This window comes from Hyperolius riggenbachi, chromosome 9, assembly GCF_040937935.1.
Source record: "Hyperolius riggenbachi isolate aHypRig1 chromosome 9, aHypRig1.pri, whole genome shotgun sequence".
Lineage (NCBI taxonomy): Eukaryota > Metazoa > Chordata > Amphibia > Anura > Hyperoliidae > Hyperolius > Hyperolius riggenbachi.
In genome coordinates, this window is record NC_090654.1 from 195,395,824 (window position 1) to 195,411,697 (window position 15,874).

Consider the following 15,874-nt stretch of genomic DNA (forward strand, 5'->3'; position numbering starts at 1 on the left):
GGGCGGCTGTGTGCACGGGCGGACTGCTGCGCGAATGCTCATGCGGCGGTTGCAAGCGCATGCGACGGTAATACACTAGAGCCCTTTTTAAACGGGCTAAGGTGGCTAGTATATTATAGAACACATTTATTGGATATGATTTATTTGCTCCTTTTTTTTCCTTTAATTTCTTAGCTTAATTTGCGTGAAAACACACTTTTTAAATAAGTGTGCTAAGGGTAAAAACAGACACTTACCTGGGGCTTCTATCAGCCCCCTGTAGCAGTAATGTCCCCCGCTGTCCTCCGATCTGCCGTTCCCTGCCGCCGGCACCGGGCAATTGTTCGTCTAACACAGACGAACAATGCGTGCTCCCGTTTGCGTCATCGGAAGCTTACTGCGCAGTACGGAGGTTTCTTGTACTGCTCCTGCACAGTACGCTTCTGATGACGCGAGCGGAAGCTACAGGTGCATGGATGCGCAGCCGCAGTTGGAAAGCATGCCGCGCTAGACCGGAGAACAGCGGATCTGAGGAGGGTGGCGTGGGACATGACTGCTACAGGGGGCTGATAGAAGTCCTAGGTAAGTGTCTGTTTTTACCCTCAGCACCCACACACAGAACCCCTTTAAATTGTGTCGCATTGTAGTGATTGTGATTTCTATTGGATGGGAGGGGGGGGCATTTTACTGTCATTAGCATCTTAAGGTGGCCACTAGCGTTACAATTTGCAGAACAATCGTTTACAAACGATTCTTTGTATGAATGATCGGAAATGATTGTTGGGACCACTAATGGACAAACCCCATACAAAGAATCTGATCAGATTGATGGGACCAATCCAAAAAACAGATGGATTTTACTAACCTGATTGGTTAGGAGATTTTTTCCTTCAGCGTACGTTTCCACTAGAGCAAATCTGCATGCGTTTCCTGCATGCAGATTCGCATAGACAATACAAGTGGATGGGACTGTTGCGGGATACTGTGTAGTTTGTCGTGGAGAAAAAATCTGCACGGCAGAACCATCAGAATTCGCACGCCGCACGCGATTCATCGGTAATGTAACTAAATAGGAAAACCGCAAGCATTTTAGTCTTGCGGTTTTCCCGCCGTTTCCGTGTGCGTTTCCTCTTAAAAACCCATGTCAATGCTTGCCAGCATTGACATGGTTAAAATCGCGTTGTGTAAACCGCGAGTGATTCCGCGTGAAAATCCGCATCGAAATGGCAACGAAACCACAATCACATGCGGATTCGTTGCCGCGATTTTCCCGTCGAAATCGCACAGCAGTAGTGGAAACGTACCCTCAGTAGTCACAAACGATCATTTCTAATCGTTCATAAAAGATCGTTCAGCAAATTGTATTGTTAGTGGCCACCTTTGCACTCTAATCACGCTCATGTCATCCTTAATGACAGGAGACAATGATTAAAGCGGACCTGAACTCAAAACTCTGGTCTAAAAGAAACGCAACAGCATAATAGCCTTTATAGAAAAAACTTTCTTTGTTACAGCTGATAGAAATCCTAACATAAAACTGCACTGCTTCTACTTCCTGCTTTCATGGAAGCAGGCATTGTTAGCATCCTACACTTTCAAATGAGCTTATCTGCCTTTAGTAGTCAGCTGACACAGGGGAGAGGTCAAATTACAACTTGTGATTAGATACAGATAAGGGGGAATTAGGCTAAACTCTCTAAATAATGTACAGTGTGCATTTCTATGTTTTCCTTGTGTCCTGTGTAAGAGTTCAGGTCCACTTTAAGGTGTAATCACAAGCGCTGGAAAGCTCTCCTAGTGGGTCCCAGGCCTTATGAAGCAGGGATTGGACTGTAAGCTTTGGAGGTAAATGTTTGTGAATTGAAGGATTTAATGCGGAAATTAAAGCGGACCTGAACTCAGAACTTCTTCTCTGCTCTAAGAGATAGGCAACAGCATAATAACCTTTAACCCCCTTGGCGGTATGAAAAATACCGCCAGGGGGCTCGCTACATGATAGCCGCTACTCAGCGGCATCCCCCCGCCCGCTTCGATCGCCTTCGGCGATCACCGATCAGGAAATCCCGTTCAAAGAACGGGATTTCCTGGAGGGCTTCCCCCCGGGATGACGTCACCGACGTCAGCGACGTCGGGACGTCATTGGGAGACCCGATCCACCCCTCGGCGCTGCCTGGCACTGATTGGCCAGGCAGGGCTCGGGGTCTGGGGGGGGGGCCGCGCGCCGCACCGGATAGCGGCGATCGGGCGCGCGGCGGCGGCGATCGGGGTGCTGGCGCAGCTAGCAAAGTGCTAGCTGCGTCCAGCAAAAAAAAAATTAAGTAAATCGGCCCAGCAGGGCCTGAGCGGCACCCTCCGGCGGCTTACCCCGTGTCACACACGGGGTTACCGCCAAGGAGGTTAAAGAAAAACATTTTTGTCACAGCTGATACAAATCCTGCAGTAAATCTGCAGTGTATCTACTTCCTGCTTTCATGGAAGTAAACATATTGTTAACATCCTGTGATTTCAAATGGGCTTATCAACCGTGGTAGTCAGCTGACACAGGGGAGAGATCAAATTACAACATGTGATTTAGACACAGATGAGGGTGGAATTAGACAGCCTAAACTCTTTAAATACATACAGGGTGCATTTTTCCCTTCTGTCCTGTGCAAGAGTTCAGGTCCACTTTAAAGGTTGCCTAAACTGAAATGAATCTAGCCAGTTAAACTTACTTTGGGTGTCTCTCAGTCCGCTGTAGTCCTTCAGGTTCCTCATTGTCGTTGTGCTCTCATCCTTTTAGCAGCTGTGCCCCTCTGAAAGTTGGTCCACTGAGTAAGCACAGAACACCTCCAGCCACAGGAGCACGATCGATGGGGCACACTGCCCAGGGCCGTGCATGCAGGTTTTGGATGAGACAGCTGCTGAGTGGATCACAGCGAGGGACCAGCAGGACAACGGGGCTAGAAGAAATTCTAGGTAAGCTACATTGGCCAGATTTGTTTCACTTTAGTTTTCTTTTAGGATACTTTTACACTTGTGTGCTGTAGTAGTGGTGTGATTTGGAACAATCGCACTGCACCCAAAAAGTTGCACTGCGCGTTATAGCCATGGTGCAACCGATGATAAAATAACACAAATAACACAGCTCTTCAATGAGTCACAGCGTAACACACGGCAGCTTGTGCGTTACTTATGCGGTGCCCGGAACACTTTCATCGCATTTAGTCACACCGCAGGCAGTGTGTTATGCTTTATTGACTTAAATGGCCACTGGGGCGATCTGTGGTCAGGGAGAGTACGGGCACGTAATGTCAGGGCAGCCATCAGGGGGGACCACTGACACTGCAGTGAGGGGCCCAGGGCTTCTGGGGGCCCTGGGCCCCCCAAAGCACTGGAAGGGCCGCATGTGCTGGCTGCGGGCCTGTGGCTCACTAACCAGCACACCACGTTCCAGCACTGAGAGAAGAGTGACATCAATTATATATATGAAGTGGCCTAAGCTTTGAAACCTGCATTATGGCCTCTTTTTCATGGGCAGTTGAACTGTGTGCTCAGCAAGCAGTTGTCAGGTAGCAGGAAGCAGTTCTGAGAGTTTGAGAGACATTTCACTGCCTATCAACTGCCCATGGAAAAAAAGCCTTAAAGAGAATCTGTATTGTTAAAATCGCACAAAAGTAAACATACCAGTGCGTTAGGGGACATCTCCTATTACCCTCTGTCACAATTTCGCCGCTCCTCGCTGCATTAAAAGTGGTTAAAAACAGTTTTAAAAAGTTTGTTTATAAACAAACAAAATGGCCACCAAAACAGGAAGTAGGTTGATGTACTGTATGTCCACACATAGAAAATACAACCATACACAAGCAGGCTGTATACAGCCTACCTTTTGAATCTCAAGAGATCATTTGTGTGTTTCTTTCTCCCTGCAGTTCTCATGCACTGAAGTCTCAGGCTGCTCTTTTTTTCTCCTGCAAACAGCTTTGCCCTTGTCTGTAATTCTTCAGTATGTGAAAGCCCAGCCAGCTCAGAGGACGATTTATCCAGCTTGTAAAAGAGAAGAGAGAAGAGAGAAGCTGCTCTAATCTAAATAATACACAGGCAGTGTGCATAGAGGGGCCTGGAAGGGGAAATTCATAGCAGAACCACAACACTGAAGAACTTGGCAGCCTTCCAGACACAGGCTGACAAGTCTGACAAGGGAAAGATACATTGATTTATTACAGAGACTGTGATAGCAGAAAGTGCTGCAGTAAGCCAGAACACATTAGAATAGCTTTTGGAACTTGTAGGATGATAAAAAACAGGATGCAATTTTTGTTACGGAGTCTCTTTAAGCCTGGTACACACTTTCAATTATGATTGACCAATCACTGACCAATTTTACCTCCTCCATGTAGTATGAGGATCAACAGATATTGAATAAGATGAGCAGATTTTAGTTAAACTCTCGTACTACATGGGGGTGGTAACATTGGTCAACGATTGGCCCATCATAATTGAAAGTGTGTATCAAGCTTTAGTCTGGTACACATTTTCAATTATGATTGACCAATCACTGACCAATTTTACCACCTCCATGTAGTATGAGGGCCTACCGACACAATCTGCTCATAGCATTTAACATCTGATGACCCTCATACTACATGGGAGTGGTGACATTGGTCAGTAATTGGCCAATCATAATCGAAAGTGTGTACCAGCCTGTAGGATTTAACCAAATTATGCAAATTGATCTCAGACAATGTTTTTTTTTAAAATGTAATTAACGGAATCTATGTTACATTTTTAAGCTCAGAAAGAGCAAAAATATAATATAATTAAAGAGACTCTTTAACTTTAAAAAAAAACCTCTGGGGGATACTTACCTCAGGAGGGGGAAGCCTCAGGGTCTCAATGAGGTTTCCCCGACCACTGAAGACAGCAGGAATTCAGGCTGGCTTCCCCGAAACCCCCCACCCCCACAAGCTAAGATTTATTTACATCTCCGGGATCCAGCGCAGTCCCAGTAGCGACTCTTCCTTCAGGTGAGGCGGAAATAGCCAAACCCCATCGGATCCGCTCTACTACGCAGACGCAAAAGACTCGCGCCTGCTCAGTAGAGCGGATCCGATCTGGTTCAGCTATTTTCGCCTTCACCCAAACAGAAAGCCGCTAGTGCACCTGTGCAGGATCGCGGTAGGTAAATATTTACCTCTGGCCAAGTTGTACTCCAACTAGATAACCTAAACACACTGCTACTTGGTATGAATGTTGTATACTACCCCACCTCTTGTCCCCTCTCCCCCCATTTCCTTATATTGTAATCTCGCAAGGGCCGGGCTCTCTCACTCTTTTCTGTCTTGAAATTTGGTACACATTTATTTATATTAATTTTGACACTGTCATTACCAATTCTGTGTTTTGTACCAACTCTGTATTTCGTATATGCCTGTATACCGTTGTCTGTATTATTTTATACCCCATGATTGTTTCTTACTTTGTGCAACGCTATGGAATATGTTGGCGCTAAACGATTCAATGATAATAATAATAATCTATCTAAAATAATAATTCTGATGACTACAGCTTCCAGAGGTGCACCACAGCACAAAGACAGCTCCGGAGTAATCCTGGTGAAATCACAACATGGCATTGACTCTTCTAAGAGCGGTGCTCAAACTGCAGTGGTGCACCTGTGGGACCCCTGGAAGAGGTGATGTCCTCCACCCAGCTCCTCAATCACAGAGGGGTCTACAGAGGAGGTGGGCAGTCGAGGTAGCCTAACAGACGGTCACCTCTCCTCGCTGTAGGTCATCAGAGCAAAGTGGATGACTCCATATTTTTACTGCAGCAGTAAGCTCACACAGCTTTATTTGATTTCATTCAAACTAAATATATAAAAAACAATGACCAGTGCACCATGTATAGATGCAATCAAATATATTGTGATCAGCTTTCGTCAGCAAATTGTGAGAACAGAGAAGCGTACAGCATCAGGCTAATCAATATACAAAGCAATCGATATCATATAATAAAGCAACATAACGTACAGCTATATACAATGGTCTCATACAGTGGTGTATACAACATTAGATCACTCATAGATGTGGCTCATGAACATATATCTTCAAAGAGCAGCAGGATAATACGGTAGTCCTTATATTAGTACACAAGGAGCCAATGGGAACAAAGCATAAATGTCCAATCATGAACCAGGCAGAGTGATCAGTCAATAATGCAATCCAAGCACCCCAGTCAATAATGCAATCCAAGCACCCTGACAGCACTGTTTCGGATTACTACCTTTTTCAAAGGGTAAAGGATTCTCCTCTTTGGCTGCTGATTGGATTGCATTATTGACTGATCATTCTGCTTTGTTCATGATTGGACATTTGTGCTTTGTGCGCACTTGCTCCTTGTGTACTAATATAAGGACTTTTATCCAGCTTATCTTTGAAGATATATGTTCATGAGCCAAATCTATGAGTGATCTAATTTTATATACAGCACTGTATGAGACCATTGCATATAGCTGTACATTATGTTGCTGTAATATATGATATTGATTGCTTTGTATATTGATTAGCCTGTATATTGATTTGTACTCCTACTAGATAACCTAAACACACTGCTACTAGGTATGAATGTTGTATATACTACCCTACCTCTTGTCCCCCCTCCCCCCATTTCCTTATATTGTAAGCTCGCAATGGTCGGGCTCTCTCACCCTTTTCTGTCTTGAAATTTGGTACACATTTATTAACCACTTTACCCCCAGCGGTACGAATTTCTCCGTCCCTTTTTCCCCCCCTAAAAAAACAGGGACGGAGAAATCCGTACCTTCCGCGCTACCGCCGCTGTCTGCGCGCACCCGCCGCTCGTGCAAGCCGCCGCCTGCTCGCCCGGAGATCAATGAACGGGAAAATCCATTCCCGTTCGTTGATCTAGCCCCCGCAATGATCTGCTACTTCTTTCAGAAACAGCGAGATCATTGTGAGTCTCCCAGCCTCCTACTGCTTCCTGTAAGCGTCCTTCCGGACGCTTACAGGTCGCATGTAAACAAACACTCTGTGGCCATCTTGTGGCCAAATAGTAAACTACACCCTAAAAGCATTTTACATATACAAACATTACATTTACACAATAAATTAACTCATTACCTCCCACACTCCCCAATTTTTATTTTTTTTTTGTAATTAAAAAAAAAAATACAATAAAAAAAAACATAAATAGTTACCTTAGGGACTGAACTTTTTAAATATTTATGTCAAGAGGGTATAACACTGTTACTTTATAAACTGCGGGCTTGTAATTAGGGATGGATGCAAAACTGAAAAAAATGCACCTTTATTTCCAAATAAAATATTGTCGCCAAACATTGTGATAGGGACATAATTTAAATGGTTTTATAACCGGGACAAATGGGTTAATACATTTCATGGGTTTTAATTACAGTAGCATGCTTTATTTAAAAACTATAATGGCCGAAAACTGAAAAATAATAATTTTTTCCCACATTTTTTCCTATTTCCCCATTAAAACACATTTAGAATAAAATAATTCTTGGCATAATGTCCCACCTAAAGAAAGCCTAATTGGTGGCGAAAAAAACAAGATATAGTTCATTTCATTGGGATAAGTAATAATAAAGTTATAGACGAATGAATGGAAGGAGCGCTGAAAGGTGAAAATTGCTCTGGTGGTCAGGGGGTAAAACCCCTCAGTGGTGAAGTGGTTAATATTAATTTTGACACTGTCATTACCAATTCTGTGTTTTGTACCAACTCTGTATTTCGTATATGGCTGTATACCGTTGTCTATATTATTTTTTGCCCCATGATTGTTTCTTACTTTGTGCAACGTTATGGAATATGTTGGTGCTAAATTATTAAATGATAATAATAATAATTATCTATCTAAAATAATAATTCTGATGGCTACAGCTTCCAAAGGTGCACCACAGCACAAAGACAGCTCCGGAGTAATCCTGGTGAAATCACAACATGGCATTGACTCTTCTAAGAGCGGTGCTCAAACTGCAGTGGTGCACCTGTGGGACCCCTGGAAGAGGTGATGTCCTCCACCCAGCTCCTCAATCACAGAGGGGTCTACAGAGGAGGTGGGCAGTCGAGGTAGCCTAACAGACGGTCACCTCTCCTCGCTGTAGGCCATCAGAGCAAAGTGGATGACTCCACATTTTTACTGCAGCAGGAAGCTCACACAGCTTTATTTGATTTCATTCAAACTAAATATATAAATGACCAGTGCACCATGTATAGATACAATCAATAATATTGTGATTAGCTTTCGTCAGCAAATTGTGAGAACAGAGAAGCGTACAGCATCAGGCTAATCTATATACAAAGCAATCGATATCATATAATAAAGCAACATAATGTACAGCTATATACAATGGTCTCATACAGTGGTGTATACAACATTAGATCAATCATAGATGTGGCTCATGAACATATATCTTCAAAGAGCAGCAGGATAATACGGTAGTCCTTATATTAGCACACAAGGAGCCAGTGTGAACAAAGCATAAATGTCCAATCATGAACCAGGCAGAGTGATCAGTCAATAATGCAATCCAAGTACCCTGACAGCACTGTTTCGGATTACTACCTTTTTCAAAGGGTAAAGGATTCTCCTCTGGCTGCTGATTGGATTGCATTATTGACTGATCATTCTGCTTTGTTCCTGATTGGACATTTATGCTTTGTGCTTTGTTCGCACTGGCTCCTTGTGTACTAATATAAGGACTATTATCCAGCTGCTCTTTGAAGATATATGTTCATGAGCCAAATCTATGAATGATCTAATTTTGTATACACCACTGTATGAGACCATTGCATATAGCTGTACATTATGTTGCTTTAATATATGATATTGATTGCTTTGTATATTGATTAGCCTGATGCTGTACGCTTCTCTGTTCTCACAATTTGCTGATGAAAGCTGATCACATTTTTTGCATCTATACATGGTGTGCTGGTCATTATTTTTTATATATTTCTGGCATACTAGGACCCTTGATGGTCCGGTTTACTAGATCAAGCACCCATTTTTGCTATTGTTCCTGTTGTTATTCCAGGTGTGCAGACTTTTTTTTCTGATGGATTGCTATTCATTCAAACTAAACACATACATTGATTTAGCTTACTTTAAGTTACAAAGCTCTCCACAATCTCACTCCTTTTTACATCTCCTCACTAGTTTCCAGATACCAACCCAACCACAATCTCAGATCTGCACATGACCCTCTTTTTTTCTCCTCTAGAATCACCTCCTTGCATTCACATATACAAGATTTTTCACATGCTTTACCCCTCCTCTGGAATCCCCTGCCACAACACATCTGTCACTCTCCAACCTGTGATATCTTTAAACGTGCCCTCAAAACTAACTTTTTTCATCAAGTATACACTCTACCTTAGGCCAGTTCTCTTTTGACCTCTGGGCAAAATGTACTCCTAGATAACCTAAACACACTTCCACTAGGTATGAATGTTGTATTCCGCAAATCTGTTCTCAAGGCCCAGCAACAGTGCATGTTTTGTGGAAATCCACAGGTAAGTAATCAGCTCTGCTGAGACACTAATTACTCCACCTGTGCATGTTTGTGGTTTTCTGCAAAACATGTACTGTTGGTGGGCCTTGAGGACAGGCAGGGGTGCAGCTAAGGTTTTTGTGGCCCCAAGCGGACTGCAGGAAGTGGCCTTATGGGCGTGGCTATTCCGCAGAAAGTGGGCATGGCCATGACATGTGGGTGGAGCGAAAGGGGGGGATGGAGGGTGTTTGAGGCGCGCGTAGTGTGCTGCGCCGAAAAATGGGCATGGCCATGACATTGTATGGGCGGAGCGTAACTGTAACCCCACATCAGCAAATATAGCCAACTATGACCATTAAATAATAAATGCAGCAACAGTTACCCCAGACACCAGAAAATAAGCGCAATGTGGGCAACATTTCACCAGAAAAAAAACGCAATTTGGGCAACATTTCAGCAGAAAACAAACGCAATTTGGGCAACATTTCAGCAGAAAATGCACGCAATTTGGGCCACATTTCAGCAAAAAAAAAACAAATGCAATTTGGGCAACATTTCAGCAGAAAATAAACGCAATTTGGGCCACATTTTAGCAGAAAACAAACGCAATTTGGGCCATATTTTAGCAGAAAACAAGTGCAATGTAGGCAAAATTTTAGCAGAAAACAAGCGCAATTTGGGCCACATTTTAGCAGAAAGCAAACACAATTTGGGTCACATTTTAGCAGAAAACAAACGCAATTTGGGCCACATTTCAGCAGAAAGCAAACACAATTTGGGCCACATTTTAGCAGAAAACAAATGCAATTTGGGCCACATTTTAGCAGAAAGCAAACGCAATTTGGGCCACATTTTAGCAGAAAACAAACGCAATTTGGGCCACATTTTAGGAGAAAACAAAAGCAATTTGGGCCACATTTCACCTGCAAAAAAGAATTTAATCAACTGACAGAAGTCCCCTCACCCGGCCGGCCTCTGAGGTGCAGCTGCCCAGACGATCCTCCTTCCTGCATATCTCCCGCGCTGAATTGTATAGCAGGGCTACGGGAAGATGGCGCCCGAAGCCCTGTACAAATAGTCTCCAGTACAGGGCTTCGGACGCCATCCTCCCGTGCGCGGACAACAGTGTGACGTCACAATGACGTCATGGAGCCTATGAGGCCCCAAGTGGCTGCTTGGTCTGCTTGGTGCCTGGCGGCGCCCCTGGGAACAGGATTGGGGAGCTCTGTTGTATAATACCCAATAGGCCTGTACGATTTTAGGAAGAATTTAAATCGAGAGATTTCTGTATGAAATCACAATTTCAATTCACGATATCCTTCAAATAAAGCTGTTTTCCCTCTGTGCCTGTTTGTTCCCCCTCTGGGTTTCTCTGTCCCCCTGTCTCTCTTTGTGCACCCTCTGTCTCTCTTTGTGCACCCTCTGTCTCTTTTTGTGCCTCCTTTGTCTTTATCTGTGTCTCTCTTTGTGCACCCTCTGTGTCTCTCTCTGTGCCCCTTCTGTGTCTCTCTTTGTGCCTGCTCTGTGCCCTCTCTGTGTCTCTCTAAGTGCCCGCTCTGTGTCTCCTCTCTACCTCTCTATGTGCCCCCTCTATGTCTCTCTGTACCCGCTCTGTGTCTCTCTATGTGCCCCCTCTGTCCCCCAAACGGCGGCAGTGCTGGACATACCATCCAGCACGTATCCAGCATTGCCCATCTATCCACTTTGCCTCCTGCATGCCCGGCATACCAGAAAGTATGTCGTGCACAAGATCCAGCAGATGGCGAGAGGACAGACAGGATAGCGTTTGACTTGTGTCAGAAGGTATGTTCAACACTGCCGATACTGCGGGACGCACACACCGGGGCTTGTGGGAAGTTTGACGCCACTTCTTCGAACTTCCCCATGCGGTAATGACGTCATAGCATAAATCGCCGCTTTGACGGTTATGAAATTGTGATCTTGGTGATAGTGATTTTGGTTTACATTCGATTTATCGTTCAGGCCAACTGTACAATCTTTATTAACTCCAAAATCAACAAGTAAAATAAAAATATTTGACAACAAAGCACCAGCAATGAATCCACGTGATTGTAATAATTAGGATCAATTCTGGTCACATATCAGGGTTAGGGGTGTCATAAATCCTGTGAAAAATACATTAGCACCACAATCCATGTGGCAAAAACCAATAAGGTGCAGAAAAACAGGTGATGGCTATGAAGCAATGACAATACACGCCTTTAATATACATAAATAAAATATATCGCTAACTATCCCTAATTTGTATCTATTTTACGTGTAGGTAATGATATCTCATAATCCGCCGATAGGGGTGCCTACCTAATAATGTTTTTCACAGCCGTGTCATATCTCTGACGGCCACAAGGTGGAGCTCCAGACACAGTTTCATGTCTGAGATGCGAGCTCATAGCTCTCTGCTCCGTGAGATGCCTGTAGGGAGTAGGCGGGGTCTTGCTGCTATACAGGAATGCCTGGGTAAGTCGGGACAGTGCGGAGACCCGTCCAGCTCTTGTGCTCAGCAATGTGCTGCCACCGCTGCTTGTCCTTCCACAGAAATTGTTTACAGTTACCACAGCAACTGGGGTGACACGTGGCTGATGATGCAGTCAGGTGATGTACGGCATCCCATCCCCCGCGCCCAAAGTGCTGTATCTCACATTTTATATATATATATATATCTATTTCCCGATGCCGATTCTCTGCACCAGGCGGACGTCGACGTCGCTATGTATCTACACATTCAAAAAAAAAAAAAAAACATAAACCACTTAGCACACAATAAGGTTTCTCTACCACGGCCACAAGGGGGTGCTGCGGACACAAGTAATGACGTCCTCTTGGCTAACAAACGGGCTGCTGGCTCCTCGATGCTGCGTGTGATGCTTTAATCGTCCCCGTCTTCTGCCCACAAATGTCGCCGGAGTAGAGACCAGACCAGAAACACGTTCATCACCTTCGCCCGCCTGTCGCTCGTGTGTCCGCGGAGGATGTGTTTCCGGCCGGGTAGCTGCCATGCTGTGGATGCCTCGAGCTGGTGACATATGGACACGTGCAGCCTTCTGTGCTGCTCACTGTGGCTCTCACTATTCATGTCAGTTCTCCTATAACTATGCTGCTGACAGTCTAGGATTGTTATATTACTGTATGTAAACACGTATATAGGGCTTGGATTCTCTTGATGCACTTGTTTTATACTGACCGACCACGACGCTCATAATAAAGTTATTTATAATAGACTGGCACGGCGGGGTAACCTCTTTTTGGACAGTGCAGTGTATCCTGAGAACAACAGTTGTGCATTATATATTAGGGAATTAATTTTATGATTTCTATGCCAGGCATCAATATATATTCTCCCATCTGGTTAAATCTAGAGATCCTGTAGCCACACCTTGATTTGTATTGTACTGTAGGTTTTTGAAATAAAGTAAAGTTTTGCTCAAGATACATCATATACAGTATATAATTACTGAATCTCTTGTTCATTAAGTAGGGATATTGTCCCTGCGTACACTGCCTCAGTGTCTCTGGGTTTGTGCTTCTGCGCATGTGTGCAGCACTGACCGTTGGGACAGGAGGACGGGGCCAGTCAGCGACAGCGGGCGGCTGTGTGCACGGGCGGACTGCAGCGCGAATGCTCATGCGGCGGTTGCAAGCGCATGCGACGGTAATACACTAGAGCCCGTTTTTAAACGGGCTAAGGTGGCTAGTATATTATAGAACACATTTATTGGATATGATTTATTTGCTCCTTTTTTTTCCTTTAATTTCTTAGCTTAATTTGCGTGAAAACACACTTTTTAAATAAGTGTGCTAAGGGTAAAAACAGACACTTACCTGGGGCTTCTATCAGCCCCCTGTAGCAGTAATGTCCCCCGCTGTCCTCCGATCTGCCGTTCCCTGCCGCCGGCACCGGGCAATTGTTCATCTAACACAGACGAACAATGCGTGCTCCCGTTTGCGTCATCGGAAGCTTACTGCGCAGTACGGAGGTTTCTTGTACTGCTCCTGCACAGTACGCTTCTGATGACGCGAGCGGAAGCTACAGGTGCATGGATGCGCAGCCGCAGTTGGAAAGCATGCCGCGCTAGACCGGAGAACAGCGGATCTGAGGAGGGTGGCGTGGGACATGACTGCTACAGGGGGCTGATAGAAGTCCTAGGTAAGTGTCTGTTTTTACCCTCAGCACCCACACACAGAACCCCTTTAAATTGTGTCGCATTGTAGTGATTGTGATTTCTATTGGATGGGAGGGGGGGGCATTTTACTGTCATTAGCATCTTAAGGTGGCCACTAGCGTTACAATTTGCAGAACAATCGTTTACAAACGATTCTTTGTATGAATGATCGGAAATGATTGTTGGGACCACTAATGGACAAACCCCATACAAAGAATCTGATCAGATTGATGGGACCAATCCAAAAAACAGATGGATTTTACTAACCTGATTGGTTAGGAGATTTTTTCCTTCAGCGTACGTTTCCACTAGAGCAAATCTGCATGCGTTTCCTGCATGCAGATTCGCATAGACAATACAAGTGGATGGGACTGTTGCGGGATACTGTGTAGTTTGTCGTGGAGAAAAAATCTGCACGGCAGAACCATCAGAATTCGCACGCCGCACACCCGCACGCGATTCATCGGTAATGTAACTAAATAGGAAAACCGCAAGCATTTTAGTCTTGCGGTTTTCCCGCCGTTTCCGTGTGCGTTTTCTCTTAAAAACCCATGTCAATGCTTGCCAGCATTGACATGGTTAAAATCGCGTTGTGTAAACCGCGAGTGATTCCGCGTGAAAATCAGCATCGAAATGGCAACGAAACCACAATCACATGCGGATTCGTTGCCGCGATTTTCCCGTCGAAATCGAAATTAAAGCGGACCTGAACTCAGAACTTCTTCTCTGCTCTAAGAGATAGGCAACAGCATAATAACCTTTAACCCCCTTGGCGGTATGAAAAATACCGCCAGGGGGAAGCGCAACAGTTTTTAAAAAAAAAAAAAAAAATTTTTATCATGTAGCGAGCCGAGGGCTCGCTACATGATAGCCGCTACTCAGCGGCATCCCCCCGCCCGCTTCGATCGCCTTCGGCGATCACCGATCAGGAAATCCCGTTCAAAGAACGGGATTTCCTGGAGGGCTTCCCCCCGGGATGACGTCACCGACGTCAGCGACGTCGGGACGTCATTGGGAGACCCGATCCACCCCTCGGCGCTGCCTGGCACTGATTGGCCAGGCAGGGCTCGGGGTCTGGGGGGGGCCGCGCGCCGCACCGGATAGCGGCGATCGGGCGCGCGGCGGCGGCGATCGGGGTGCTGGCGCAGCTAGCAAAGTGCTAGCTGCGTCCAGCAAAAAAAAAATTAAGTAAATCGGCCCAGCAGGGCCTGAGCGGCACCCTCCGGCGGCTTACCCCGTGTCACACACGGGGTTACCGCCAAGGAGGTTAAAGAAAAACATTTTTGTCACAGCTGATACAAATCCTGCAGTAAATCTGCAGTGTATCTACTTCCTGCTTTCATGGAAGTAAACATATTGTTAACATCCTGTGATTTCAAATGGGCTTATCAACCGTGGTAGTCAGCTGACACAGGGGAGAGATCAAATTACAACATGTGATTTAGACACAGATGAGGGTGGAATTAGACAGCCTAAACTCTTTAAATACATACAGGGTGCATTTTTCCCTTCTGTCCTGTGCAAGAGTTCAGGTCCACTTTAAAGGTTGCCTAAACTGAAATGAATCTAGCCAGTTAAACTTACTTTGGGTGTCTCTCAGTCCGCTGTAGTCCTTCAGGTTCCTCATTGTCGTTGTGCTCTCATCCTTTTAGCAGCTGTGCCCCTCTGAAAGTTGGTCCACTGAGTAAGCACAGAACACCTCCAGCCACAGGAGCACGATCGATGGGGCACACTGCCCAGGGCCGTGCATGCAGGTTTTGGATGAGACAGCTGCTGAGTGGATCACAGCGAGGGACCAGCAGGACAACGGGGCTAGAAGAAATTCTAGGTAAGCTACATTGGCCAGATTTGTTTCACTTTAGTTTTCTTTTAGGATACTTTTACACTTGTGTGCTGTAGTAGTGGTGTGATTTGGAACAATCGCACTGCACCCAAAAAGTTGCACTGCGCGTTATAGCCATGGTGCAACCGATGATAAAATAACACAAATAACACAGCTCTTCAATGAGTCACAGCGTAACACACGGCAGCTTGTGCGTTACTTATGCGGTGCCCGGAACACTTTCATCGCATTTAGTCACACCGCAGGCAGTGTGTTATGCTTTATTGACTTAAATGGCCACTGGGGCGATCTGTGGTCAGGGAGAGTACGGGCACGTAATGTCAGGGCAGCCATCAGGGGGGACCACTGACACTGCAG

General features: G+C 45.2%; 1 long non-coding RNA gene across 1 annotated transcript; it reads right to left on the reverse strand.

Annotated features, from left to right (window-relative positions):
* Positions 1 to 3,775: 3,775 nt before the first annotated feature.
* On the reverse strand, positions 3,776 to 12,242 carry LOC137532867 (uncharacterized). Its single transcript, XR_011024047.1, has 2 exons — positions 11,816 to 12,242; positions 3,776 to 4,005 (listed from the first exon to the last, which is right to left on the reverse strand). It is a non-coding gene; the product is annotated as an uncharacterized lncRNA (long non-coding RNA).
* Between the last annotated feature and the right edge of the window lie 3,632 nt (positions 12,243 to 15,874).